Source organism: Narcine bancroftii, chromosome 2 (genome assembly GCF_036971445.1).
Source record: "Narcine bancroftii isolate sNarBan1 chromosome 2, sNarBan1.hap1, whole genome shotgun sequence".
Lineage (NCBI taxonomy): Eukaryota > Metazoa > Chordata > Chondrichthyes > Torpediniformes > Narcinidae > Narcine > Narcine bancroftii.
Genome location: NC_091470.1, coordinates 287,371,904 through 287,397,482, shown reverse-complemented (window position 1 = coordinate 287,397,482; position 25,579 = coordinate 287,371,904). Strand labels below are relative to the sequence as shown.

The following is a 25,579-nucleotide window of genomic DNA, read 5'->3' as shown; positions in this document are numbered from 1 at the left end:
ATTCCCTCATTTGTCCCATGGATCCACTCCTCTATGTACCATTGTCTTAATACTTATGTGGGTATTGAACATTTATGTTGACAGCTTTGCCCACACTTTGCTTCTTATTTTAATTGTCAACATCTATAATTCATTTACAATCAACCTGGTTCTTGCTAGTATTTAAAAGCAAACAGTTGAGTTACCTGCTGAGTTCCTCCAGTAGTTTTGTGTTTTTACACATAAGAGATGAAGTTTTGGGGGGGGGTAGCCTGCAGAAAGGAAGTGCAATGTGAAGAGAAGTGACATGACTTTGTTTGGGAGGCTGTAGATGGTCCATGATCCAAATTTATCCAGTGCATACACCCTCCCGTTTGTGGATACCCTATGCGTGAGCCTTGCCCCCTCCCCCCATCCTCTGCGCAAGACTTTCCCCCATGACATTCTCTCCCCTCTCACGGTAATACTATCCTGCTGTGTGAGATTCCTCACCTCTTTATTATACCCTTCTCTCTGTGAGAATCCATCTCTTTCTCTCTAACACCACCTCTTGCAACTTATCTGTGTGTAGTTCTCCACTCTCACTGTTTCTCACTTCTTTTTTCTGTATGAGAGACTTTTTCTGTGTGTGTGTATATGACACCATCTCTCTGTGACTCCTCGTCTCTCTGCAATCATCTGCTTCTCTGTGTGTGAATCCCTGTCTTTGTGTGTGGCTTCCCCTATCTGTCCATATATAAGATGATATAATTGAATCAAGAGAATCAAAAAATGATTTATGGAATAAAAATAGGTATAGACTGAAAAAGGTATAAAAATTTAGATAAAATATTTATTGTAATAGAATTAATACAACAGACCAGGGATAAAGAGAGGGGCAACCATTTCGTTTAAGATGGTTTCACTTGTCTTAATAACCATATAACCATGTAAAAAAAATTCTTTAAAAAGGTATTTATGATTCTTTGTTACTCCAATAGCAAGATACTTAAATTGATTTTCCATAATCTTAAAGGGAAATTGGTATACACTGATGCAGGTGTGTTCAAAGGGGGAAAAAAAATCACTTTTATGCAGATTTAATCTATAACCTGAAAACTTACTAAATTGGGAAAGTATTGACAATGTGGACAGTAAAGGAGTGTCAGGGTTTGATAAATTGAGCAAACCATCATATGCATAAAGGGAAATTTTATGTTCAATTCCCTCTCTACAAATCCCTGAAATGTCACCACACTCTTGAAATGCAATCACTAATGGCTCTAAGACCAAATCAAATGATAATGGACCTTGGCAAGATCCCTGTTGAGATTGAAAGGTTGTGATTGTTGAAAATTAGTAAGAATTGGGGATAAATACAGTAATTTAATCCATGAAATAAAATCTGATCCAAAATTGATTTTTTTTCTAAAATCGTGAATAAATATTTCCATTCAATTCTATCAAATGCTTTCTCTGCAAGGGGAAAAAACACATCAGGAACTGAACTTGAAAGTAGATACAAAATATCTAATAAGCAATGTATATTAAAATGGGAATAATGGTTTTTAATAAAACCAGTCTGATCTTCAAGGATGATAAAAAGTAAAATATTCTCCAATTTATGGGCCAAAATTTTAGCCAGAAAGTTTGCATCAACACTTAATTTAAAAAAATTGTCCTGTGGAAGAGCACTCAATTGGGTCTTTACCTTTCTTTGCAATAAGAGATATACATACATGCTTCATTAAATGTTGTTGGAAGATTACTCTTCCTGAATGAGTTTGAGAACACTGAACTTAACAAAGGTGAAAGTATATGAGAAAAAGATTTGAAACACTCCACTGGAAACCCAGGTTCTGGAGCTCTTCCTGGATGTAATAATGAAATCGCAGTAACTATTTCCTCAAACGATATAGGCTCATCTAGTCTTATTTGCTCTTCAAAAGTGAGTGTGGGAATATGTAAACAATCCAGGAAATTTTCCATAGCATTATTATCATTTGTGAATTCAGAGGTCTGAAGTCATTTGTAATATTTCATGAATGTAGAATGATCCCTAGTAAAGTTACCATCCTCCCTTTGAATTTTTTTTTTCCAATTTGCCACTTAGCTACAAAACTTATCAATAGGGTATATAGAAGGAAGATCAATTTAGTTTGAACTTTGCATATAACTTGGGAATTTTGGTTTGAGTATATTGTTGATTAATGCATTGTAATTTCTAAGTCAAAGTTTAAACATTTCTAAAGTCAAAATAATCTTGGGGTGGGGGGGAAACCCCCAACCTTCTCTCATCTCTTCTTCTCTTCCCCCCCCCCCACAAAAAAAATCAGAAACCAAGAAAGCTGCTAAAGAATTTACATTTCACTTTTCCAAACAAACCATTCCAACCCAATTATCTCCAAGCTGGAGTTGTTGACAAAAACTCCATTGCTACAGAAGTAAATATCCACTGTTCTTCCTTTTTCAATTTTTTAATTGCTTTTTATAATACAGTACAATGAAGAAAAGGGAATGAAACTGAAAATACCATATCACATATGTGTATATATAGCAAGATAAAACTTCAAACAGTATAAACGCAGTCCCCCCCTCCACTGCACTGGATGAAAACAGAAAAGACAAAAAGAAAGCCTAACCTACTCAATTGGAAAAAAGAAAACTAACTTTAAAAAAAACATATCTGAGCACCTTATCCTGAGGGTTACATATATTTTGTAGCTTTTGATTCATACTGTAAATCAAAAAATAAAGAGTGAGTGCATCTAATCACTTTCAAATGAAAGTAAGACATAAAAGTTCACAATTTACCAATGAATCAAACACATGATATCTAATTTTTTTTGCTGAATTTAATCAGGACATGATATGAGTGAACCATCGAAACACTGTTGGAGGTCTAGAATCTTTCTATTTGAATAAGATGGCTCTGCTAGCCAACAATTTAGAGAAGGCCACAACTCTTTGTGCAGGTACAGAAAAAAAAACCTCCTTATGTCTGGTTAAATAACTTCAAAAAGAGCAGTTATTGGATTGGGTTTCAGCTCCACCTGAAATACAGTTGAAAAGATATTTTAAAATTCATTTCCAATAGATTTCTAAGGATGGACAAGACCAAAATGTGTGTCAATGTAGCAATATCAGATTTGCATCTGTCACAAGTAGGGTTAATATTAGAAAAGATACAAGCCAGCTTATCTTTGGTCATGTAAACGCAATGCACCACTGTGAATTGGATTAATGAATGATTGTTCTTCCAAACAAAACTTTTTTTGTTATGACTACATCGAACACTAGTTATTTTACACATTTCTCATGTACTTTCCCTGTGAAGTAAATACTTCAATACATTTAATGAAAAGAGAAATATCAATGTAATATTAAGCCAATATTTCTGAGAGAATTGAATATATATTCAATAATTAATTAAAAGGAAAAAAGACAGGTTTTTTTTCATAAATACATCCTTAATAAATTTATTATCCCAGAAAAAAAATTGCCCAGCAAAAAATAACAAATCAATATGCGGCCATCAAATATTATGTAGGAAATCCTTAAAGTTAATAATGTTCAAGCTAAGCACAATGCAGTAGTGATTTCTTGCAGAAAGCTCTGAGCCTTGTTATTGAACGCAGCTGTTTCCTCTGGTCATTAGAAAGTGTAATATGAAGCCATGCAGGATATAGCAAAGAAGGCTTTAAACTATGTTTATATAGCCCTGACATTACTTCCTTGTATTTGTTGTGCTGATTCATGACTTTGGGATAGTAATTTTCCACAATTCTTATACATTGATATGCGAATGTCCCTCTTTGACAGGCATCTCAAATCAAAGACTCTTCAACTTGATAAAGATGAAGAATAACTGAACAAGCTCTCTGCCCAGGATCAGACTTAGGTAATAAAGATTGATGTGCTTTATCAATCACTGGGGGACATGGAAGAAACTCCTTAACAAAGATCTTGTAAATCAACTCTGAAAAGAATTTAGTAGGCTGACCACTTTCTGTGGATTCAGGCAAGCCCAGGATTCGTAAATTCTGTCATTTACTTCTGACTTCCAGATCAACAACTTTTTCATAAGTTTCAAGTTACAGTCATTTAATCCGAAGCATATATCTTCCACTTTGTCAACTCATTGAATCAAGTTGCTCAGTTTCTCCTCAACTGTTGTCAAACGTTCAGCATGTTCTTTATTTTTTTTTGTACTTGGTCGAGTTTGTTGTTAATCTGACCCAAAATTTTAAGATCATCAGTTATTGTCTGTCTGTGCTGATTGAGTATATCAGTGATAGACTCCATGGTCAGATTCATTAACATTTCTTCTTTCTTCCCAAATTTACTACTTGTCGCCATTTCAGATTGTAGAAGAAAGAAAGGCAAGTAGTATAGAGCATTTTAGTTGTAAAATAAGGAGCTAACTAAGTGGATGAGAAAAAGGTAGTTAGGATCATTAGATTACTGCTGGTACACTATGAAAAGCCAACTGGAAGTCCGGGATCTCTTCTCAAGTAAAATATATTGTCATATGATTGTACAGGTACAACTTAGCGAAACAGCGTTCTCCGGTCCTTGATGCAAAATACACAGACATACAACCAGACATAACACCAATACTGAAAAACAATATATATGCAGGACAAATATTTCATCTATACAAATAAATATTGTTTCATGAATATGAGTCTTGGATGGTTAGTGTGAGCAGTTCTTTTGATAATTCAACATTCTCACGCCTGTGGAAAGAAGCTGTTCCTCAGCCAGGTAGTGATATTCCTATATCTCTTGCCTGATGGGAGAAGCAGAAACATGCTGTGTAAAGCATGGAAGGGGTCCTCAATGATTTTGCACACCCTCTTTAGACAATGATCCCAGTAGATCACATTGATAGAAGGGGAGGGAGACTCTTGTGTCCTGTGGCTTGACCTCTGATCTATTTCTCTGTAGCAACCATACCACACTCTGATGTAAGTGGCCAGGACGCTCTCAATGTAGCTCCTATAGAAGGGTGACATAATTGTGGCCAGTCACCTTGCCTGCTTCTGTCTTCTCAGGAAGTGTAGGAGATGTTGAGTGTCCATGATGGGTAACTAGTTAAGTGAACTCCAAAGAACTTCTAACTCTCCACTTTCTCTATTACAAATTGTTGATGTGTAGTAGAGGGTGGTCGTTCCTGGCTCTCCTGATGTTCACTCCTCCTCCTCCTCGTTTCTTTCTTTCTCTATCCTTTCTGAACACTTTGTATCCAGGAATACTTAATGCCCATTCTGTTTTCTTCAGAGCCAAGATTCTATTAGCAATATTACCTCCTATTGCATGCATTCATCTTTGCCTGTAGTTCACTAACCTGATTTACTACACTCTGCACGTTCATGTACTTGCATAGTTTGCCAAATTTAAATGCTATTTAAATTTTACTGCCTTCATTATGCTGACCTAATCTGGTGTGAATCATCATCTCCAGTTTTGTTTGCTTTGTTTATCTTCAGTTTTACAGTATATTTTACCTTACTCCATCTCCATTTGCTAGTGCATCCTTGTTTGTGCATTTTGCCCCCTCCCTATTCCTTTGGTTAACATTCCCCTACACTATTGCCTTTACCTTTCTCAGTCCTTACTTAAACAGTCCTTCACCTAACCCCCCCCCCCCCCACCTTCTCTTACCAGCTTAGTTATTTTTTAACCTCTTCTAATTTGACCCACAGGTTCCCACCCCCCTGCCAAGCAAGATTAAATCATCGACAGTACTAGAAGATGCCCTGCAACGAGATGCTGATGTAAAACCTCCCTGGATTGTTAGGTTGTGAGAAGATTAACAATTTGCCAACAAACATTTACACAATTTAAAATGCTATCCACAACAACCCAATCTCTTTCAACAATAGTATATAACATAGTCTATTTTTCCATACCCTTCTCCCCTCCCTCCCATGCCCCAGTAAAATAAAGAAAACATTATATAAATTAAACAAATACAAATAACCAAATATTGGTAAAGTCATAAACCCTTAAGGGAACTTAAGAAAAAACAAAAGAAACCTAAAATAAAAAGATATGGAACAAATTACAAGAGTATGTCATCTGCATCATGACCTACCTCATTAATCTCAATCATTTCACTACTGGCATGGATTGTTCCTTTATTCAGAAGGGGTATAATATCTGCATACCAATGTGTGGCAGACAAGGTTGCCACACTCTAAAGAATGTGCCCTATTTCCTCTTTAAATTGTACATGATTTTCTCCATGGGAATACAACTCAGTATCTCTGTATTCCATCTTGTAATGTTTAGTTGGGAGTTGGACTTCCACGTGACTATTATACACATTCTGGCAACTGACAGGGTGACCTTCACAAATTGAATTTGGTATCTGGACAGTTTAAAATTCATGTCCATAATGTTTCCCAGAAGGTACAATTCCAGATCCTGTGGAAATCCACTTTTGTAATTTTTTCAGAAACTTTTAGGAACTCACCTTTGTAACGAGGTTGAATGGATAACAGTTCAAAACTCCACACCTCACCTAACGTGCATTTCTGAAATTTATGATTTTGATTTATGTAATTTTTGTGCCTCTCTCAGCTTCACAGCTGGATTCTCCCTTTGTTCTAGAAAGTTCCAAGCAATTGGCCAGTCAATACTCAGCTGTACCACATGTTTCACAGAGTTCTTAGCAGAAATCCATCCTTTATAATTACAGTTTGCAGTCCAAAAGATCAGTTCATGGTCCATAACATAGCAGTGAGAAAAGGGTATGGCCTGGGTGGTCAGGGTTCTAGATGAGGCATCACCTCTTAAAGATGTCTTAAATGGACATTGTGGTTGCATCTACATGATGCCCCAGGTTAGGTCTTCAGAGATGTTGACACCCAGGAATTTTAAGTTTCTTATCCTCTCCACTGACCCTTCAATGAGGACTGGACTGTGTTCTCCTGGCTTCCCCTTAGTGAAGTCCACAATCCATTCCTTAGTTTTACTGATGTTGAGTGCATGTTTGTTATTGTGTCATCATTCATCGAACTGATCTATCTCCCTCCTGTACACATCCTCATTGCCATCTGTAATTCTGCTGACAACTAAGGTGTCATCGGCAAATTTGTAGATGGCATTTGAATTATGCCAAGCCACACATTCGTGACTGTAGAGAGAGTAAAGCAGTGGGCTCAGCACACATCCTTGAGGTGCACCTGTGTTGATTGTCAGTGAGAATGAGATGTTGTTACTGATCCGGACAGACTGTGGTCCTTTGATGAGGAAGTCAAGGATCCAGCTTCCGATAGAAGTACAGAGGCCCAGGTTTTGAAGCTTGTTCACCAGTACTGAAGGGGTGATGGTGTTGAAAGCTGAGCTATAATTGCTGAAAAGCAGCATGGTGCAGATATTGCTGTTGTCTAGGTGATCTAGGGCCAGGTAGTGAGCCAGTGAGATTGCATCTGCTGTGGAACGATTGTGGTGACAGGCAAATTGCAGTTGGTGCATGTTTTAGCTTAGGGTGAGTTCATTCTGGCCATGACCAACCACTCAAAACATTTAATTACAGTAGCTGTGGCTCAATATTGTTCAATGATAAATTTGCATTGTTACGAACTAACAACTCTCTCAAGTTTGTATTGGACTAAAGATATTTTGTTACCACTAACAAAGGAACAGCAATGGCAAAACTTCATCAGGTTATGGTAAATTCAAAATAAGTTTTTATTAAACCAATAATAACATGACATTTCATACTTATCTCAAACTTAAATTTTAATGTAAACCCCCCACTATGTGCAAATGTAAATAAGTGTGTAAACTCAATTTTTGGTCTTGCTTGAAGGTCTTCAATTTTCAGTTCAGAAATAATTATATTGTGTTTTTAAACATCATATCTTCTTTTTTCTTTTGTTGATTTGAATTTTAGAGAGATTTTCTCTTCACACGAATATTTTCTTCTCTTGAATGAAGACTTCGGAATCTGTGTTCCAAAGAACACAGATTCTTTGGCTTGGCTTCGCGGACGAAGATTTATGGAGGGGGTAAATGTCCACATCAGCTGCAGGCTCGTTTGTGGCTGACAAGTCCGATGCAGGACAGGCAGACACGGTTGCAGCGGTTGCAGGAGAAAATTTGTTGGTTGGTTTTGGGTTTTTCCTCCTTTGTCTTTTGTCAGTGAGGTGGGCTCTCTGGTCTTCTTCAAAGGAGGTTGCTGCCCGCCGAACTGTGAGGCGCCAAGATGCACGGTTTGAGGCGATATCAGCCGACTGGCGGTGGTCAATGTGGCAGGTACCAAGAGATTTCTTTAGGAAGTCCTTGTACTTCTTCTTTGGTGCACCTCTGACACGATGGCCAGTGGAGAGCTCGCCATATAACACGATCTTGGGAAGGCGATGGTCCTCCATTCTGGAGACGTGACCTACCCAGCGCAGTTGGATCTTCAACAGCGTGGATTCGATGCTGTCGGCCTCTGCCATCTCGAGTTCTTCGATGTTAGGGATGAAGTCGCTCCAATGAATGTTGAGGATGGAGCGAAGACAACGCTGGTGGAAGCGTTCTAGGAGCCGTAGGTGATGCCGGTAGAGGACCCATGATTCGGAGCCGAACAGGAGTGTGGGTATGACAACGGCTCTGTATACACTTATCTTTGTGAGGTTTTTCAGTTGGTTGTTTTTCCAGACTCTTTTGTGTAGTCTTCCAAAGGCGCTATTTGCCTTGGCGAGTCTGATGTCTATCTCGTTGTCGATCCTTGCATCTGATGAAATGGTGCAGCCGAGATAGGTAAACTGGTTGACCGTTTTGAGTTTTGTGTGCCCAATGGAGATGTGGGGGGGCTGGTAGTCATGGAGGGGAGCTGGCTAATGGAGGACCTCAGTTTTCTTCAGGCTGACTTCCAGGCCAAACATTTTGGGAGTTTCCGCAAAACAGGACGTCAAGTGCTGAAGAGCTGGCTCTGAATGGGCAACTAAAGCGGCATCGTCTGCAAAGAGTAGTTCATGGACAAGTTGCTCTTGTGTCTTGGTGTGAGCTTGCAGGCGCCACAGATTGAAGAGAATGCCATCCGTGTGGTACCGGATGTAAACAGCGTCTTCATTGTTGAGGTCTTTCATGGCTTGGTTCAGCATCATGCTGAAGAAGATTGAAAAGAGGGTTGGTGCGAGAACGCAGCCTTGCTTCACGCCATTGTTAATGGAGAAGGATTCAGAGAGCTCATTGCTGTATCTGACCCGACCTTGTTGGTTTTCGTGCAGTTGAGGAACTATGTTGAGGAACTTTGGGGGGCATCCGATGAGCTCTAGTATTTGCCAAAGCCCTTTCCTGCTCATGGTGTCAAAGGCTTTGGTGAGGTCAACAAAGGTGATGTAGAGTCCTTTGTTTTGTTCTCTGCACTTTTCTTGGAGCTGTCTGAGGGCAAAGACCATGTCAGTAGTTCCTCTGTTTGCGCGAAAGCCGCACTGTGATTCTGGGAGAACATTCTCTGCGACACTAGGTATTATTCTATTTAGGAGAATCCTAGCGAAGATTTTTCCTGCAATGGAGAGCATCGTGATTCCCCTGTAGTTTGAGCAGTCTGATTTCTCGCCTTTGTTTTTGTACAAGGTGATGATGATGGCATCACGAAGGTCCTGAGGCAGTTTTCCTTGGTTTCAACAAAGCTTGAAAAACTCATGCAGTTCGTCATGCAGAGTTTTGCCGCCAGACTTCCAGACCTCTGGGGGAATTCCATCCATACCTGCTGCTTTGCCACTTTTCAGTTGTTCAATTGCCTTATGTGTCTCTTCCCGGGTAAGGACCTCATCCAGCTCTAGCCTTAGGGGCTGTTGAGGGAGCTGGAGCAGGGCGGAATCTTGGACTGAGCAGTTGGCACTGAAAAGAGATTGGAAGTGTTCTGACCATCGGTTGAGGATGGAGATCTTGTCGTTGAGGAGGACTTTGCCGTCTGAGCTGCGCAGCGGGCTTTGGACGGGGTGAGGGGCCGTACACAGCCTTTAGAGCCTCATAAAAACCCCTGAAGTCGCCAATGTCCGCGCTGAGCTGGGTTCGTTTGGCAAGGCTAGTCCACCACTCATTTTGGATCTCCCGGAGTTTGCGCTGAAGATGGCTGCATGCGCGACGGAAGGCTTGTTTCTTCTCTGGCCAGGACAGCTTTGTAAGGAGCGCCTGGTGGGCAGCTCACTTCTTTGCCAGCAGCTCCTGGATTTCCTGGCTGTTTTCATCGAACCAGTCCTTGTTTTTCCTGGAGGAGAAGCCCAGTACCTCTTCAGTGGATTGCAGTATGGTAGAATGCCACACTGACCACTGGCTGGTTCGCTGCAAGCTCAACCTTCACTTCAAGCCAAAGCCCAGGAACAGTAAAGCCCCCAGAAAGAGGTTCAATGTTGGAAACCTGCAGTCAGACAAAGTGAGAGGAAACTTCCAGGTAAACCTCAAAGCAAAGCTCGAGGATGCAATCCGCCTCACGGACTCATCCCCTGAAACCCTCTGGGACCAGCTGAAGATTACCATACTGCAATCCACTGAAGAGGTACTGGGCTTCTCCTCCAGGGGTGTCTGTAGAATGTAAATGAGCTCTGTCTATCCAAAACTAAATTTTGCCATGAACTATATGAGATATAGTTTTAACATTAATCTGAATGTTAATGTTAAAGCAGATTCATTGCAGCATGGATATCAATTGATGAAAAAATATCAATATAAACTCCATTTCTTTTATTGTAGCATATAACAACTGAATGGGCTGAAAAATAGCAGATGGAATGTAATACAGACCAGTGTGAGGTTTTGCATTTTGGAAGGACTAACCAAGAAAGGACCATCACAGTAAATGGTAGGGCACTGAAGAGTGTGATAGAACAGAGGGATCTGGAAATACAGATATATAGTTCCCTGAAAGTAGTTTCACAGGTAGATAGGGTTGTAAAGAGAGCTTTTGGCAAATTGGCCATCATAAATCAAAGTAATGTGTATAGAGTTGGGATGTTATGGTCAAGTTGTATAAGACATTGGTGAGGCTGAAGTTGGAGTATTGTGTGCAGTTTTAGTCACATAACTAAAGGAAAGATATCAATAAGAAAGAAAGAGTTCAGAGATTTACTAGGATGTTGCCTGGACTTCAGGAACTGAGTTACGGGGAAGGGTTAAACAGATTAGGCCTTTATTCCCTGGAACATAGAAGAATGAGGCAATATTTCATAGAGGTATTTAAAATTATGAGGGGTATAGACAGAGTAAATGTAGATAGGCTTATTCCATTGAGGGTTGGTGAGATACAAACCAGAGGACATGAGTTAAGGATAAAAGGGGAAAGGTTTAGGGGGAGCATTAGTGGGAACTTCTTCAGAGTGGTGGGAGTGTGGAACAAGCTGCCAGCTGAAGTGGTGAATACAGGCTCAATTTTAATATTTAAGAAGAATTTGAATAAGTACATGGATGGGAGGGTCATGGAGGGCTGTGGACTGGGTGTAGGTCAGTGGGACTAGCAGAAAAATAGTTGGCATAAACTGGAAGGGCCAAAGGGATGGTTTCTGTGTTATAATGTTCTATGGTTCTAAAATGCTTTGATGTAAAGGTATTATCCCATTACAGCAAAATCCAGTCAATCCTGAGATCCTCTTTACTTTATACAATTTGTGAGATCATTGCTAAGGACACCAAGACTCTTTATAGATTGTTCAGAGGAATGGATTTCGTTCAAATTTTTATCCTCCTCAAAGCTTTATGTCATGACACAGTTAGCCTCAACACCATCATTTAACTTTGCAAAGTCAACAACAAAGAAGAAAATGTCAAAGCAACTCTTCAGTTCCACATGCAAAACACCATGGAGAGGAGAGCTCAAGAGAATCTTGTGGCATTCAAGTTAGCTTTCATAGCACTGCCAGAAAGGTCCTCCCTGCCCTGATCCTGATCTCAATGCAGGTTCTTGATCTGAAAGATTGACTATCTCTTTGCATGCACAGATACTGTTTGACTTGTTGAGATCTTCCAGCAGTCAACTTTTTGCTCCAAATTATAGCAACTCCAGTCTCTTTTATCTCTTCACCTACATATATTTTCAATGGTATTTATTCTTTTGATCGTATTTCTCCTCCTGGAAAGTCTCAAGCAATGATTTGGATCTCCTAATACTTAGGTTCAGCAGGAGTCAATAGACATAAACCATGAGTACAGAGTCTGGTGAGTATTTGAGGATGCCTTGAAGTGCAGCAGACAACAAAATCATTACATTAAGAGGATAATGATTTCCTGAGGCTCCTGGCATTCTCATGGCATATGTTGCTCAAGCATCAGCTGCATTCAGTGAAGTTTTGACATGAATCAACCAAAGAAAGAGGAAATAGCCCTCATGGTGGAACAATGCCTAAAATATGTCAGGTAGAGAGACTACTTAAGAAAAAAACATCCTGAAAGTTTTCTGGATGAAATGAGAAGTACTTTGTCATGGTTGAACACAAGCTGATGTTTAGAAATTGATGTTCCTTACAATTGATGTGGATTTCTGGTTTCTGAACCTCCAACTGCATTCCTATATATAGTACAAATTCAATAATCAAGTTTGCAGATGACACCACGGTGGTAGGCCTGATTAAAGGGGATGATGAAATGGTCTATAAGGATGAGGTTTAGCACCTGGCCTTGTGGTGTGCAAATAAAAATTTGGCACTCAATACTCAGAAGACGAAGGAGATCATTATGGATTTCAGGTGTACCAGAAGCTACACTCACATCCTGATTTACATGAATGCCAGGACATTTATCAAGTTTTAAATTCCTTGACGTCCATATCCCTGAAGATCTCATTTTGTCCCTGAATTCTTCGATCCTGATTAAAAAGGCACACCAGTGTCTTTATTTTTTGAGGAACATGAGGAAGGTACACCTCTGTCCAAGAATATTGTTGGATTTCTATACATGCACAATTGAGAGCGTGCTAACATATGGTATTTTGGTGTGGTATGAGAATTGACTTGCACAAGATCGCAAGGCACTCCATTTTCTACCATCAAAAACATCTATAGGAACGATGTCTGAGCAGGGCGAGAAACATCATCAAAGATGCATCACACCCAAATCATGGATTATTTACTCTTCTCCCTCTCACACACGTAGGCTCAAGAAGACCTTTTTTTTTACAAGCTATGTCTATGTTTAACACTGAATCACAGTAGTGAGTGGTCCTGCACTCACATTGTAAAGCCAGTACTTCTTAACAGTTCATTTTAGACGTGTTTGTTGGTTTTGATTGTTCATGTTTTATTATAATGCATATAGCACTATTTTTCAACTTCCAGTAAGATGCTGGTTGTATTTCATTGGCTGGTTTACTGGTACAATAACAATAAAGTGAATCTTAAAAAAAAAATCCCTGAAGTTTCACCAAGTGAAATCCACCAGCCCCTGAAATTTGGAAAGCCTGTGATGACTCTTCATGACAATATTTGCTGACTCAGGCAACTGATGTCTGTTGAAGGGAAAAAGATAAAGTCTAATTTCCTTGAACAGACTGTATCAGGGAATTCCCAAAAGTAATAGCACTCAACAAAATGAAGCACAGACAGATTCTTGGCTGCCTTTCAGAGATAGCAGAGGGGCTTCATCTAAACATTTGGGGGAACAGGGAGGCAGGTACAAGGGTTTCATTTTTCTCTCCTAGTCTCATCTGCCCTTGTCGCCTGTCTTGCAGATCGAATGACACATCTCATGTGGCAGGAGCACAAGAGAAAGACCAGAACAGAATAGAAATAAATAGTGAAATTATCATGTACATACCTCAAGTCATCAAGCAAAATAATGGAAAAAAATCTTGAACAGAATTGAGCAGAATGTTTCTCCTCTGACTGACCCACAGAGCAAAAATGACATTTGAGCATTTCATTCTCAAAAGAATTAATTTTCCATCACATTGCACTGAAAAGAATAGTATTATGCAGAACCATTTCCAGCTACCAATATTTTTCAGAGAACCATTTGAGTAAAGTGTTTGCTGTTGGAGAGATAGACACCTCTTACATGACCAGAGAGCAGTTAGTTTGGATGTGAACCAGCCTACCATAGTTTTCTAGAAAGTATTTCAATATTTAAACTAAATTAAATTTCATAAATGTACATTATTTGATTTGGATTTTAGATGTTTTTAGACCAGTATTTCATAATTTGTGGGCCGCTGACCACTGGTAGTCCATAGGTTTTTTATAGGTAGCCCAGAGCAAAGATAAATATCACTGATATAAAAAGCAATATGTAAAATAAGATTATAAATTTGATGACAAAAAAAACTAATATTTTCCCACCAAAACAAAACAAAGATTACTTTAGTTGTCTGGGAAAGGGATTGAGCACATCAGCTCCCCTCATTGGGGTCTGTTGGTGAAAAAAGTTTGAGAATCATTTAATTCCAATCCTTCAGATCAGTAGTCAGGTAATTGATTAATCTCCAATTATATTCCTGTTTCTGTTCAAACCTGACAGAAAGATTATGGTGTTAGGGCTACAATTGCTACAATTGGAATTACCTATATAAAATGATGAAAGAAAGAGTTAAAATACTTCTAACTTAATGTATGCCTTTGCTATTCATGATGTAGACTTCTGTACACTGGAAAAACCAAATCCAGATCAAATTACTACTTTAAAATAAATTCAGTCACGCTACATGGGTGATTATGAGCTTCCAGTGATTGTTATTTTAATTATCTGCTTCACTTCCACCCTGACCTTTATCTTAAGTGTTAAACAAAAAAATCTGCAAACCCTGTGATTGTAGTTTACACAAAAATGCTGGAGGAACTCAGCAAGTCATGCAGCATTCTTTTTGTCGCAAAGATAAAGATACATAACCAATGTTTTGGGCCTAACCCCTTCATCAAGGTATGAGTAAAAAGCAGGCCTGAATTGTGGAGGTTTATTTTTCTGATTTCCACAAAAGGAGTTCAGTATCCTGCATTGCTCCAACAATGCCTAAAGTAAACCCAGGAAAAGTGCCTCCCTTTCCTTCTGAATATGTTCAAGTCCTTGGGATTTCATATTGAATTTATTTTGCTCTCTCTGGAAGCGTGGTTTTGTTTTTAGTCTCCAACAGCCATTTTTTTTAAAGTTACTGTTATCTTGACAACTTTGGTCACAGAAATTATCTCTGTTCTCTCCACCTATCCCTATATCTGTAATTTAACACATTAATTTTTTCACTTTCTCTGTGAAAGATTGTGGATATGAACATTGACTCTAATTTTTCTCCCCATTTATGCTACTTGAACTGCCAGATGATTCTTGCATTTTTGCTTATGCTGAAGATCCAGCTGCGCTGGATGGGTCACGTCTCCAGAATGGAGGACCATCGCCTTCCCAAGATCGTGTTATATGGCGAGCTCTCCACTGCCCACCGTGACAGAGGTGCACCAAAGAAAAGGTACAAGGACTGCCTAAAGAAATCTCTTGGTGCCTGCCCCATTGACCACCGCCAGTGGGCTGATATCGCCTCAAACCGTGCATCTTGGCGCCTCACAGTTTGGCGGGCAGCAACCTCCTTTGAAGAAGACCGCAGAGCCCACCTCACTGACAAAAGGCAAAGGAGGAAAAACCCAACACCCAACCCCAACCAACCAATTTTCCCTTGCAACCGCTGCAATCGTGTCTGCCTGTCCCGCATCGGACTTGTCAGCCACAAACGAGCCTGCAGCTGACGTGGACTTTTTACCCCCTCCATAAATCTTCGTCCGCGAAGCCAAGCCAAAGAAAAAGAAACATCTCACTGCTGGAGCTTTAAACTCAAAAAACAATGATATCTGGCTGCCAATCTAATCTTGATATTGATTGGAGCCAACTTCCAGATTTTACAATCCTTTAGCCATTTTAATACAGTTGCAGCACAATCAGGTGCAGTGCAATAGCTATTCCTTTCATTAATACATGCCTATGAATTTGTTTATGTTGGTGCTCTGCAGTTGATTCAAAGACAGGTCTCACTAACATGGAAGACAGCTATATGAGTTAGAACAGAAGCATTAATGTATCTACAGAAATGAGTTCAATTTCAGAATATCTAATAAGTACCACAGACAAAATCATTGAGGAACTCAGCAGGTCAGCAGCATAATGTCAGTGTCATAATTTCAAGGCCTATGTTTTGTAATATAAATTCATCAAAAAAACTCATATCAATTTCAACCTTGTTCAAAAGTAACTAAATTTATAGTGTGATACATTGACACAGAATATCTTAGATAACAGCTGCTCTGGGAGTCAGTTACATCCTGTAACTTTCCTTGCCAGAAGGCATTGTTTTATTTAACATGAAATATTTAACGATGCAATCATATTCAGATTTGAAGATTTTTACAATATTATCTAATGTCTTCTGAATTTGTGACCAACTTCAGATGCATAAAAGGGAACAATACAGATACTATCTATTGTGACAACTTATGAAAAGATTGTGGGCATACTCTTGTTGCAATTTTGTAACCATTGGCAACTACAGCAGCTTTCCTTTCCTACATAAAGTTTCCCAAAGGTTGTAATTGGGTTTTCTTTTCACCTTGAGTTCTGCAAAGCTCATTAAACATAATTGTGTTTGCTGTCTATTGGTTGAGTATAATAGTTCCAATATGGTGATCTATTTCCACTTTTGAAATTTTGAACATCAAGATGGTCGCTGAGATAGCTTGCTTATTCCAAATTAATTAAGCAGCCCAGAACTATCTTATTGCACCTTTAGGTTTATTGAAAGGGAGAAAGCCAAAGAAATATGGCATGTTTTCTCTCCAAGCAAATTAATTGGAATCATAATTAATTAAAAGGAAATTATCCAATCTTATTAAATGATTTTTGATTCTCTATAGTCAAATGAAGGGCTGATCTTGTAATTTCACATTGATCAGTAGTGATCCATCCTCAGGATTTATTCTGCTTCAATTCATTAATTGATCTTGTGACCTCTGTGAAATTTTGATGTTAAATATATTTTTCTTTTCTCTCTGCATGGCTATTTTAGATGCACTTTCAAATATAAGGAACCTTTGTTTTGACACGAAGTGTTCACAATTTCCGTATGTATACACATTTGGCTTCCTCTACTTCCCCTTTTCAAAACCTTTTCACTTACAAGCCTTTTAAATCTTGTACATTTATTCATGTAAATTCTACAAATCCGACCAATTTTTCATATAATTCAATTCCAGGCTTCCCTTCGATTATCCCAGATCCTCCCTCTATTTTTGCCAGATGATTTCTGATTGCCTTGCTGAGAAACACCTTGCCACCTGTCAACAAGGAATAATTCAAATTACCATTTTTCCTTCTCCTCTATTCCTCCTGTCGATCTCATTCAATTTGCACAAACCAATCTGAGATTTTAAATGTTGGACTCTACAATTGGGTTGTCTGTCACTGACTTTCTTATGATGAATGATGGCAGTAACATCCTGGAGCTGACAGAAATAGCCCTGAGGTATGATGATCATACTTTTAATATCAAGGAGGATTTTCACTTGGCTATTCTTTCCATATTTACCCCACTCAAAGTACAGCAATGCTAATGTTGCCCTTACTTCATATCATAATTAATCTTTTTCAACAGTTCTAACAAGTTTTCCCTCTTCAGCATCTCATCTGCTCAAGTTTGACAATGAACTGTCTTCTCCACTTCCATAGACTCTCCACTGAGTAACTCCTTTGTCAAACTATCTTAACTCCTGCTCTCCCTCTTCCAAGTTCACTGTTTTTTTAACACTTTCATCTTTACCCTTCCAAACTTCTGATATTTTCATTGGGGAAGAAAAAAAAACTTGCCATCACATTTTCAAATACTCTCCAGCACACAATTCTACCTCCTGAATCACATATTCCCTAAATCCTTTGGTAATTATGCCCACCTTCAAACTAATGCTCTCTCCATCCCTTGTTCTATACCCTTCTTCCTTAATTCCGAGATAGATGTTGTAAACTGGTCTTAGCTAATTATCATCAATTTTAGTTGGACCACATTAAGCAGCTTTAGTCATGATCTTAACTTCTGAAACAAATTATGAAACAAAGATTATCCACAGTATTAAGATGATCACTGAAGAACCTATTTTCTAAAACAAATCATATCATAACCATCTCACCTCATTCATCTCCAAAAGGTGTCAGTAATTGCTATAATTCTGCTATAAAAATCAAGACAATTCCAATTTGTGGCCTTCCTCTCTTTTTGGTTATCAGGACTATCCCTTCCAATTGCTTCCTGCTCTCCCAGTCTGACATGATTTCATAAATCACTCTTACCAAAATCATTGATATTATTGATCCCTTGTCAGATCAATAGTCTGTAGTTGCCATTTTTCAACATGAGGACCAGAGTTGTACCAATGAAAGTCAAAGAAGCTGAAAAACAACAATAAAATAGTTATAGGCATTGCCCAAACCTTAGGATTACCAAACTCAACAGTTTGGAACATCATTAAGAAACTCAGTCATTGCAAAGGGACTCGTAGGCCAAGATTGACCTCCACTGCAGATGACAGAAGAATTCTAATCATAACGAAGAAAAATTTCCAGATATCTGTCTGACAGATCAAAAATACTCTTCAGAAGGCACGTGTGGAGTGTTAATGACTACTGTCCACAGACTTCATGAACAGAAATCCAGAGGCTACACTGCAAGATACAAACCACTAAACAGGATGGCCAGATTTACAGTTTGCCAAGAAGTATTTAAAAGAGCCTGCAAAATTCTGGAAAAGGTCTTGTGGACAGGTGAGACCATGATTAACCTGTACTAGAGTGATGGCAAGGGAAAAGTGTTAAGGGGTAGAGAAAGTGCCCAAGATCCAAAGCATACAACCTCATGTGAAATATGGTTGTTAGGGTTTTATGGCCTGGGCATGTATGGCTGCCATGGTGCTGGTGCACTTATCTTAATTGATAATGCCACTGCTGATGGGAGTAGCAAAATTAATTCTGTTACAGAGCTCTGTGTTGTGTATTGGCCTATGTGTTGTGTGGTTTTATGTTAAAAAATGACAGTTTGCCTTAGAGAGTCAAGGTGAAGGTGGGCTGCTGAGAGAGTAGGAGACAGACTGAGCATGTGCAGAAAATGATCTAAAAATTTCTGGACTTGGATGATAAACCACCACTGGGGGTGCTGTGGAGTGGAAGAAGGTCCAGAGCATGAGTTATGGTCTGTGAGGACAGTTTAGAATGTTGGGATTTCAAAAAGGATAAACATTCCGAAGGCAGCCAGAAGGATCCGGACCAAGCCAGTGGTTCCTCTGTCTGCAAGCAACACAAGACAACTTCGAATTTTGTGCTCTCTCTCTCTCTCTCTCTCAAAGATCTTTTGGCTTCAGTTTACCAAACAAACTGAATTTTGTTTATGATCTTTGCTTCGGTTGAGATCAAAGTTTTGTGAGTCTTGTGTGTTTTGTGTCTAAGTTTTTCTGTGGGCTGGTTAGACTTTAATTGCATATGTTATATTTAGGCTGGGGAATTTATTAGTTTTACACTGTTATAGAGATTTGCATAGTAACCAATGTTATAAAAGGGGAGGATTTTGAATTAAATTTTGAAGGTGAATTTTTGTTAATAAAATAATTGTTCATCTTTACCCCTGTGTGATATGCCTTCTTTGTGGTTGCTGGTTTGATCTTGTAACAATAGAAACAAGTTATCTGCTCAATTTTGTGTAAATGCTTTGAAACTTTTTGGACAGAGCTTCATCCTATATCAAGACAATGAACTCAAACATATCACTAAAGCGACAAAGGAGTTTTTCAAAGCTAAAAACTGAAAAATTCTTTAATGGTCAAGTCAGTCACCCGATCTAAATCCAATGAGCATTTCTTCAATATGCTGAAGAGAAAACTGAATGGAACAAGCCCACGAAACAAGCAGGAGCTGAAGATGGCTGCAGTAGATGCTTGGCAGAACATCACCAGAGAAGATACTCAACACCTGGTGATGTCTGTGAATCACAGACTTCAAGTAGTGAATGTGTGCAAGGGCTATGCAACAAATTAGTAAACATGACTGTATTAATATACATACCATTGCTACGTCTCAAATATAATCATGCCTTGAAATGAGGAGACTCTGTATTAAAAAAGTGCTGTGATTTCTACATGGTCAAAGCAAAATGTACACAGATACCCTTTAATATAATCTGGAATGTGTGCTTTAATCACATGTGAATTGTTTGATTACAAATCTAAATCTGTAGAGCACAGGAGCATATAAAGTAAAAAAAAATGTGTATTTATCTCAAACATTATGGAGGGCACTGTATAATGGAAGATGAATGAAACCATTCTCTCAAGTTATTACTCATTGATGCTCATGTTCAGTTTTGCCAACTTGAAGCATTCAACTGGGGAATTCTGCAATAATTGTACAGTAGGAATCAGAAGGAAAATTGCTCAGCAATTTGTTCCGATGGCGAATCTGTCTGCCTTAAAAACAGATTTTGTCTAATTTGCACTGTTTTTATTACATGACAAAAAGGAATCTTTGTTTTGGATATGAACCATAGAACTATAGAACATTACAGCACAGAAACAGGCCTTACAGCCCTTCTAGTCTATGCTGAACTATATTTTTTTTGCCTAGTCCCACTTCAGTCCATAGCCCTCTGTACCTCTCCCATCCATGTACGTACCTGTCCAAATTCGTCTTAAATGTTAAAATTGAGCCTGCATTCACCACTCGTTCCATACTCCCATCATTCTCTGTGTGAAGACGTTCCCCCTAAACTTTTCACCTTTCACTCTTAACCTATGTCTTCTGGTTTGTATCTCACCTACCCTCAATGGAATAAACCTATCTACATTTACTATGTTTATCCCCCTCATAATTTTAAATACCTCTATCAAATCTCCCCTCATTCTTCTATGCTCTAGTCTAGGGTATAATGTCCTAATCTGTTTAATCTTTCTCTGTAACTCAGTTCCTGAAGTCCGGGCAACATCCTAGTAAATCTTTTCTGCACTCTTTCTATCTTGTGATATCTTTCCTGTAGTTAGGCGACTAAAACTGCACACAATACTCCAAATTTGGCCTCACCAATGTCTAAAACAATTTTACCATAACATCTCAAATCCTACACTCAATATTTGATTTATGATGGCCAATATGTCAAAACAATCCTATCCACCTGTGACATCTGAGAAGCAATCATCCACCACTACCCTCTGGCTTTTCTCACCCAGCAACTGTCGAATCCAGTTCACTACTTCACCATGAATACCTAGCACCTGAAACTTCCTGACTAACCTCCCATGTGCAGCCTCATCAAAGACCTTACTAAAATCCATGTAGACAACATCCACAGCCTTTCCTTCATCAACTTTCCTGGTAACCTCCTTGAAAAACTCTATAAGTTTGGTTAAACACGACATACCACACACAAAGCCATGATGACTATTCCTAATCAGTTTCTGGATATGCAAATAATTGTATATCTCTTAGAACACATTCCAAAAATTTACCTACTACTGATGTCAGGCTCACTGGCCTTTAATTTCCTGGGTTACTTTTGGAGTCTTTTTTAAATAAAAGAACAAGGTGAGCCACCCTCCAAACCTCTGATACCATACCCGTGGCTAAGGACATTTTAAATATTTCTGTCAGAGCCCCTGCAATTTATACACTAGCCTTACTCAAGGTCAGAGGAAATATCTTGTAAGGGCCTTTGGATTTATCCACCTTTATTTGCTGTAAGACAGCAACGACTTCCTCCTCTTTAAACCGTATAGGTTCCACAACCTCACTGCTTGTTTTCCTTACTTCCCACTACTCTGTGCTAGTTTCTTGAGTGAAAACTGATGATAAAAACATTCAAGTTCTCCTCCATCTCTTTTGGCTCCATACAAAGCCAACCACGCTGTTCTTCAAGGCGACCAATTTTGTCCCTTACTATCCTTATGCTCTTAATATACCTGTCAAAACCCTTAGGATTTTCCTTCACCAATGCCTAAACAACTTCATGTCTTCTTTTAGCCTTCCTGATTTCTTTCTTGAAGTTTTTCTTGCATTTTTTATATTCCTCAAGTACCTCATTTGCTCCATGTTGCCTATACCTGTTATACACCTCTCTTTCCTCTTCTGAACCAGATCCCAAATATCCCTCAAAAACCAAAGTTCCCTATGCCTGCTAAACTTGACTTTAATCCTGTTAGGAACCTACAAACTCTGTACTCTCAAAATTTCACCTTTGAAGTTCCTCAACTTAATTAGCACATCCTTCCTGGAAAACAACTTATCCCAAATCCATACATTCTGGATCCTTTCTCATTTCCTCAAAAATTGGCCTTTCAATCTGAAACCCAGACCAATCCTTCTCCATAATTAACTTGAAACTAATGGCCTTATGATCACTGAACCCAAAATGTTCCCCAACACATATTTCTGTCACCTATCCTGTCTTGTTCCCTAATAGAGATCCAGTATTGCACTCTCTCTAGTTGGCTCCCTATATGTTGATTTAGAAAACTTTCCTGAACACATCTGACAAACTCCAAGCCATCCAGCCCTTTTACAGTATGGGTGTCCTAGTCAATTTGTGGAAAAATACAATCTCCTACTATCACAACCTTATGTTTGCTGCAGCTGTCTGCTATATCTCTACAGATTTGCTCCCCCAATTCTCATTGACTATTGGGCGGTCTATAATACAACCTCATGAGTGTGGTCATACCTTTCCTATTCCTCAGCTCCACCCATATAACCTCAGTAGATGAGTTCCATGCCTGAACAGAGCTGTAATATTTTCCCTAATACGCAATATCTCTCTTTAATCCCACTCCCCCATCAACTTGCACTCCCCTCCCCACTGTTCTATTACGTCTAAAGCAACAGAAGCCAGGAACAGTGAGCTGCCAGTCATGCCCTTCCTGCGACCAAGTTTCACTAATGGCCACAATGTCATAATTCCACATGCCAATCCAGGCTCTAAGCTCATCTGCCTTTCCTTCAATACTCCTTGCACTGAAATAGATGCACCTTAGAACATTTCCACCACGTACAATCCATTGACTTCTAACAGTGTTTGCAATTTTCACTTCATCTTTTCTTTCCTCTACTCTTCTATCTGCTCTGGCACTATGGCTCCCATCCCCCTGCAAATCTAGTTTAAACCCATCAGAGGAGCACTAGCAAACCTTCTCGCAAGGATGTTAGTCCCCTTCCAGTTCAGATATAAACCATCTAATGAGAACAGGTCTCACCTTCCCTGGAAGGGAGCCCAATCATCCAGAACCTTGAAGCCCTCCCTCCTACACCATGCCTTTAGTCACATATTATCTTCCTATGTCTAACCTCACTAGTACATGGTATGGGTAGCAATCCTGAGATCACAGCCCAAGTGGTCTTATCCTTCAACCTCACACATAACTCCCCAAACACTCCTTGTAGGACCTCCTCACCCTTCCTATCCATGTCGTTGGTCCCTATATTGACCACAATATCTGGCTGCTCATCCTCCCTCCTGAGAATGCCGTAAACTTGATCTGAGATATCTCAGACCATAACACCAGGGAAGCTGGGATATTCAATCTGGGATATTCAATCTCTTCCATAGAAGCTCTCATCTGTCCCCTGTCTATGGAATCCACTATCACTACAGCTCGCATTTTCTCCTCCCTTCCCTTCTTTGCCACAGGACCATACTCAGTGCCAGGGACCTGATCTCCATGACTTGTCCCTGGTAGATTATCCTCCTCAACATTATTCAAAATGGCATATTTGTTACTGAAGGAAATGGCCACAGGGATGCCCTGCATTGCATGCCTGTTTCGTTTCCCCTTCTGGCTGTCACCTGTCTACTCTTCTCCTGCCTCAAAGGTGTGATAGTGTCCCTGTAACTCCTATCAATCACCCCCTCTGCCTCCCAAATGGTCCAGAGTTCATCCAACTCCAGATCCAATTCCTTACTCAGCTTGTCAGGAGCTACAGCTGGATGCACTTCTCGCAGATGAAGTCATCAGGGATATTGCTGGCTTCCTTGATAACCCACATTCTCCATTCCCTTGCCTTGGCTGCCATTCCCATTGTATATGACTAGAGTTTTTTTTTAAAAATGATACCTAAACCCACCCCTTAACTGTGCCTACCTGCTGAATTCTTTTTGTTCCTCAAATAGGGTGGCCCTTTTTTACTTCCACTCCTGGACTACCACCTCAGCCTCTATTCACTGAAGCCCCTTGAGCCAAAGCTTTTCCATTCTGACTCAACCCACTCTGACTATGACCATTCTCTCATTGATTGCCATGAGTAATAAAGCATTGCAGGATTATCTCCAGATACTGAGCCAGCCTACCTTCAACTGTTTCAACAATGGTCTTCCTTTCATCATAAAGTCAGAAGTAAGGATGCTTCTGATAATTGCACAATATTCAATTCATTTATAGAAATTATCTATGCTTGCAAGACCTAACTACATTCAGGGATGAAATGATAAGCCATGTTTATGGAATACAAATGTCAGACAATGACCTTCAACATGAGAGAGTCAGACCATTACACCTGATATTCAGTGGCATTCCCACTGCATGGTTCTCCACTTTCAACACCAACTACCAAACATTCATTCCCTCGAGCATTGGCATATCATTAGCTGAAGTGTATACAATCAAGAAATGCATGGCAGTTTCTTGCTTTTGGTGCTTTGACGGTACTTCCCAAATCTTCAGTTGATATTGCAATAGGAAAGGGCAGCAAGTGCATTGGAAATATCTCCATTCCAGGTTACTTTCTAAATTACTGCTGCGAATGAGAAATCAGATTCAATGGATCTCAAAAGCAAAGACTCTGAACACTGTCTGGTACTAAGTGATTTTATTAACAAAAGACAAGTGTGGGAAAATGGTAATGGGAATATACACATATCCGCACAATTTGTAAACAAGTGTGGGAAAATGGTAACGGGAATAAAACACATACGTGCATACTTTATAGATGAGCATGGAAAAATTGGAACAGGGATAAAATACACACACACACACACACACACAAACAATGAACTGGGTGCATACAATAATTAAGGCAAAAAACAATCAATACCATCCACCCCTTGACTCAGCGCAGCCACGGCTCTATGCTACTAGGGACACTAATTAAAACATTTCCAACACTATTAAAGTGCACATCTTACCAACAATTTCTCTAGCACTGTTCCATGGCCTAGAGTGAAGCAGGGTGGTCTCCTGAAGATGGCAAAAAGGGAGAGCTGAGCACACGTGCCACCCTTTACAGTGCTGGAGGGCTGAAGGGTCCACTCTAGATCATTTACAGGGGACCAATAGCTCAGTGCCAGCAAGGTTAAGTCAATTACAAAGGCCAATGGCCCAAGGCCAAATACAAAGGAATTTAAATAATTAGCCAACCAATGGTGTGCACTAATGGGTGGGTCGTGGCCAAACTTAGATTGGCAAGTGGTGTGTCTTCCAACCAATGCTGTCACGTAACAGCCATGACTCTTCACAATACTGTTACACAATATCCCAAATTGGAAATGGATTGCCATTCCCTTTTGCCATTAGCTAAATCCCAAACTTGAGAATTGTGAATTATTTGATTACAAATGTAAAACTGTGGAGCACAGGGGAAAATAAAGGAAAAAAATGTGCCTTTGTCCCAAACATAATGGAAGGCACTGTAGCTAATGGTTAAG

General features: G+C 39.4%; 2 long non-coding RNA genes across 3 annotated transcripts in view; one reads left to right on the top strand and one right to left on the bottom strand.

The window, feature by feature from the left end:
* LOC138752716 (uncharacterized) overlaps nt 1–6,705 on the top strand; it is a 57,778-nt gene extending 51,073 nt beyond the window's left edge. For both annotated transcript variants that reach the window (XR_011350867.1, XR_011350868.1), the window contains exons 5-6: nt 3,781–3,859; nt 5,667–6,705. This is a non-coding gene — a long non-coding RNA (uncharacterized lncRNA). The remainder of the gene's footprint in view (nt 1–3,780; nt 3,860–5,666) is intronic.
* The window catches only part of LOC138752717 (uncharacterized), a 41,272-nt gene extending 16,104 nt beyond the window's left edge, over nt 1–25,168 (bottom strand). Inside the window, exons 1-2 of the long non-coding RNA XR_011350870.1 lie at nt 25,061–25,168; nt 18,202–18,300 (exon numbers count right to left, since the gene is read on the bottom strand). This is a non-coding gene — a long non-coding RNA (uncharacterized lncRNA). The remainder of the gene's footprint in view (nt 1–18,201; nt 18,301–25,060) is intronic.
* Nucleotides 25,169–25,579: the final 411 nt, after the last annotated feature.